Source organism: Endocarpon pusillum, assembly GCF_000464535.1.
Source record: "Endocarpon pusillum Z07020 unplaced genomic scaffold C653857, whole genome shotgun sequence".
Lineage (NCBI taxonomy): Eukaryota > Fungi > Ascomycota > Eurotiomycetes > Verrucariales > Verrucariaceae > Endocarpon > Endocarpon pusillum.
The window spans coordinates 1-5961 of NW_006913432.1; positions in this window are offsets into that span (position 1 = coordinate 1).

Sequence of the window (5961 nt, forward strand, 5' to 3'; positions counted from 1 at the left end):
AGAAAGTAAAAATATAGACTAATAAGTAACTAAAAATAATACATATTAATAATATAAAAAAGCTTAAATCTTATATATTTAAATTAGCAAGAAAATTAGGATAAAAGTTTTTATAATTATTAGAGAGCTACTTAAGAATAGGCGGGCAGTAAAAAGACTTTAATAAGATAAGTAGATTCTAATTAGAATAACTAAGTATAAGGTTTATATATATATTATATATAAATAGCTGTATTAGTAAGTGTGTAATAGCAGCCTTTTATTTAATACGAGATAGAATACTAGCCCTCTTAGCTTTCTTAAAGACTAGCTTATATTTATAAGTTAAGAGTCTTTCTTAGTTACTAAACTTAGCCTAATTGTTATAGCACCTCCCAGGATGGGAAGGTTACCTGAGCCGTATAGCCCAAAGCTAGGTACTAGGCCTAGATACTAGGACAAGACTACCTGGATAATTGCTTATAGATAGCTAAGACTAAGCACACTTAAGGTTACTTATCTCTGCTTACTACTGAGTACTACTGAGCACATATAGATTACTTATCTCTGCTTATTACTAAGCAGGACTAATTGTACGAATCCCTTATTTATATAAGTGTACTTCTTTCACAGATAATTAGATAGTTCTTCTTACTTTATAATTAACTTATGTTATTAACTTACCTCTAAGTTTAAGACATACTTATATTTATTACTATATTCTTTGTTTTATCTATCTAATTTACTTAGACCTAGTTTTTAATTAAGACTTATTTTAGCTAATTAAGCTTTAATACTTTAATTATTACTTTTTAGAATACTAAGTATAATTAAATAAATATTATATATTTATTTATTTGATTCTTATACTAATGTAGTCCTAGCCTAAGACTAGTCTATATAAGGGATATATATAATAAAGAGCAATTAAAGCTCTTAAATAACAAACGCATTATAAAGAAACCTTTTTAAGGGAAAAACCTTATCACTAGTAGGTAAAAGGCTGCTTTAGGGCGCTTTAATAGTGCGCACAAGGCTTAGTAACTGCAGTTAGGAGTTAGGCACAAAGTTGTTTAGTAGTAAAGGAGAACTAGGAGAGGGCCCTAGCCTTCATCAGCTATAATGTTACTATCTTAATAGCCTTTAGGTTATTAAGGAGATAGCAGAAATCGGTTGTGCTAGCAACAGTAAGCATGTCGTATCTGCCTAAAAGTAGTAGGCAGTCTATAACTATATGTTAGGCAGTCTGTCTTCTCTAGTTGTATTTACAGGCTAGTGAGATAATGTTTAGAACTTTCTATTTAAAGAGGAAGTCTGTAAAGCCTATCTTGTTAGTCCTTAATTATGTAGTAAAGGAGCTTTATATCTTAGCTAAGCTCTAATATACTTTTAGTCTTTATTTACTAATTTACTTACTTTGTATAATATTAATATCTTATTAGAATATTACTAGATAAATATTTTATAATAACTGCTAGTTCTTTAGCTATAAGGCTTTAACTAATTAATAATAAAATTAATATTATTATTATACTTTTATATATATAATAATAACTTCTTATAAAAGAGTTTCTTAAGACAAGTAATACTCTAAAGTATAACTTAATTTTGTTTTTATATTAAGCTTAAGAAGATAGTATTTATATTAGTTATATTTCTTATCTCTATAGGTATTATACTTATAAGATAAGAGCATCCTTACTAATAAGCATCTATTTAAGCGTTATTAAGGAATTATATAAAAGGCAAGATATATGTTTCTGCTTTTAAGACTAGAATAAGTATAGCCTAGGTAGAATATATATTTCCGCTTCTAAGACTAGAATAAATATAGCCTTATAAACTCTAGCTATTATATATAAGTATTTATTCTAAATTAGTAAGAGTTTAATAATAAGCGTCTTTATACTATATAGCTTATTAAAGAGATATTAGATAGCTACTATATATATTATTACTAGTTTTATTATAGTATTATAAATACGCCTTATATATAAGAAAAAAGCTCTTTAAATAAAAATTAATATAATTATAAATATAAGTATTTATTACATTATCTTTTATTATATCTTTTTATAATAAAGGCCTTACTTTAGCTAAATATTAATCTATAGCCCTAATACTCTAATATCTAATTTTATTATTATTAAGGTATTATTTACAAAGCCATTCATCATGCCTGACCTACTGCTCACCTAAATCGCGCCCTCTTCGTAAGCGAACTGCCTGCCCTCTAATAATAAGCAACCTACCTAAATCCTGCAGCCCTCCACTCCTCTCTACTCCCCTCCATAATATTATATTAATATGCCTAATATAAGCACTTGTTATATAGCTTTTCTAGGCATTTATAGTTCTCCTTAGTACTTTAGCTAAATATTAGAATATTAATATTATTAATAAAGCTAAAGACGCTTGCTTTAGGCCCTAAATAATTATAAATATCTAGAAGATTAGTATTATAAAAGAAGTACAAGATTAGTGAGATAAGGGAGCCCTAAGAGATCCCTATTCAGACTTTGAACCTCTTTAATATCTTGTTACTTATAGAGAGTATAGATGCCTTATTTGATAAAAAACTTGCTATCTAATTAGTAATAATCTAGAGAATCCTGTGCTTTCTTAAATTATAAATTAGTTATTAATATAATACTGTGTTAAAGGCGCCTGTAATGTTCATATTTAATAGAGTGGCTACCTTGTCTCTCCCTTAATTCTAGACTATATAGACCTGCTTAGTAAGGAGCTCTAGTACTACCTTAGTAAATTGATTATATCTCACCTTTATCTATATTTCTAGAAGAGCCTTATATCACTTTACTAGATAAGTAATCCTTTGTGCTATAATAGACTTAAGCGCTTTACTTATTATATTAAGTAGAGCTATTAGTTAGTAGGCTTTAGAAGATAAGTAATCTAATTTATTAAGCTTCCTTAAGGCTAGTATATAAGCCTCTTAAAAGGCTCAGAGATAATACCCTAGTGCTATATAAGTAGTAAAGATATGAGTAAGCACTAATATAAGCTAGTTAGTACATACTTAGAGGATCCTGTTAGGTATCCTGTCTGGTCCTAAGGCTTAGTTAGCCTTAGGGCGTTAAATAGCCTTCTAGACTTCTTTATTAGTAACTATTATAAGGTAGTAATGTTCTTAAGGATATACTATATTATTAATATTATTAAGAAGCGCCTCTAGTAAGGGCAGGAAGAAGGCTGCTTTTAGTATCTTTACTTAAGCATCAAAGATATATATTATAGTGCCCTAGGTTATTAGCAAGGGGAACTTTAGGGAATCCTATAGTCGTTAACTATTAGATCTTGCCTATGTAATAAATCTCTAAAGGCCCTTAGGGTTATTACTAATATAGTTGATTCCTAATCTAAAGTCTAATCGCTTAGTCTTATTAATAGTCCTTTTTTTGTGATTATTTGCCTATTAATACTACGCCTAGTCTTCCTCTAGTTTTATTACTATTTAAATATAGCAAAGTTAATGAGTGTCTTTTACTACTTCTGAGCACTTAAGTATTTAGAAAGACTTGCTATAAGTGTTTTAGCGCGTTTATAAAACTGTCTTATTAATAACCTTGTAGAAGTGTTCTTAGATCTTTGCTATAAAAGAGTTAATCACCTTTAGAATATTAAGACTATAAGTTAGTAATACTACTATAGTTAGTTTGATTACCTTAGCTATATTGATAAGCTTCTAGGCTTGCCTTAGCTTCTTTATATATAATACGCTCTCTATTTGTAATTAAGTTAATATTAAGAGATAATTAGCTAATTAGCAGAGGTTGTTTTCTACTTAGTAGTAGTCAAGCTATGCTACTAGAATGATTAAGAGGAATATTAAGTCTATAGTTAAGGAGAGGCCTTACGCCTTCTAGATAATAGTGCTTAAAGAGAGCGCTAGCTCTAACCTAGTGTTAATTATAAGATTAATTAGCTGCTTAACTGCTTTATATTAAGTGCTATATAAGGGTCTGCCCTAGTAAGAATAATAAAGATTAAAGTCCTTTATTAGGATGTGCTCCCTTAACTTAATTAGGAGGTTATAAAGTGTTACTAGCACAAAGAGTATTTCTGTTATAGAGTATAAGGCAGGTAATCTGCTATATATATTATAGATATATATAGTTAGTAGCTTATTATCTAGTTGCGTTTAGATTACTAATAATATAACATTAAGAGATTTGTAATATATCTTCTAGTTATTAATATTAATACTATTCTTGATATAGAAGTATATACTAGTATCCTCTCTAAGGTTATATAATAGAATAAAGCCTTTTTTATAAGTATTAAGTAAGATAGGTATTTATAAATTATATTATAGCTTTTAGATTATTATTATATTGTAATTAAAGATCTAGTTGTCTTTAAATAAAAGGATTATAATACTTATCCTCTTTTTATAAATATTATATTATATAAGATTATTAGTATTTTAGTATTTAATATATTATAATTTCTTTGTCTTAATTATCTTTTAAAAGCTTATTAAGACTTATAATAATAATCTTTTTTAATAAATAATTAAGCTTAGTCTTAATAAAGGCTTTCTCTTTAGCCTTAATATTTATAAGTTATTATAAGCTATTACTTTAAAGATATTATATTAATAAAGTAAAAGTAAATACCTAATTATTATTATTAAAGTTAGTTATTATATTAGAAGAGAATGCCTATTTAATAGCTTTTAGTAAAATAGCTTAAGGCTTTAATAATAGTAATATATATTAATAAGGTTATAACCTTAATTATTTATTCTTAGCTAGATATAATTTTTTAGCTTATTTTACCTTATAAAAGAAGGATTATACTTAGTAATCTAGCTATATATATATTATATAATAATAGTAATCTAGTATCTCTTTATTAAGATATACTTTAGAGCTATAATATATTATATAATATTTATAATAAATAAATTATTTGTATTATTTGCTTTAGTATTTATAGCCTTAATAATTAAAGCATTATATAAAGTAACTATATATAAACTATTTATAATACTTAAGCTTATAATTTATTATAAACTCTTTAACTAATATATAGTTTATTATCTTAAGGAATTTTATTTTAATTAAGAGTAAGAAAAATGCTTTCTTGTTCTTAATTACTCTTATTAATTAGCTTATCTTAATAATCTTAATATCTTTATATAGATTATTATTAAGACTTTATAGCCTTTTAATTTCTTTTTATTATTTATTAGTATTTACCCCCTTAACCTAGATATTATAAATTATAATTACGTAAATATATTATTAAAGTACTGCTAAAGTACTAATTGCCTTAACTTATTTAGTGTCTTTTATAAGGGCTGCCTTTACCTCCTTAGATGTGGTTATAACCTTAATGTCATCATTTCTTATTCTGTTCACCCTAATAAGCCCAGGGGCGGCTTTCTTGATCCTATCTACTAGCTCCTTCGCCTTGCTCTCTTGTACCTTGCGCCTCTCTGCTTCATCAGAGACCCTAATCGTGATTTCTTTCTCCTCCTTCCTGGGGGCGTTGCTTATCCGTTCAGGGTGATATGGATTAGGGGGCCTCAGGGGCCCTTGTGGTCCGCTGGCGCCTGCGTTGCATGTTACCGCCGCAGCGTATGACCGATTCGGGGGGGGCGCTCTGTGTTAGGCAGTTCCCTAGGGTTGTTGCTGTTTCTCCATCTTTGTTAGCCTGTCCTCAATGCTTTGGAGGATCACCTTAGTGGATCTTGTTGATCCTTCTTCCTTCCGGGCGCTCCTGGCGTCCTGCCCCTTTCCTTCCTCCAGCAGCTCCCTCGCCTCGTACAGGAGGTGAAGCACCCGCGCTTCGCCGTCGCTATCATTCTCCTTTTCTGACAAGTACTCTGAGATGTTACTGATCGCTTTATCTCACTACGTGTCTGTTATAGTCCTTCAAATAAGTGATATAAAGAGAGAATTATAATAATTATAAATAATATTTTATATCTAATAATACTAATATTATTAATTT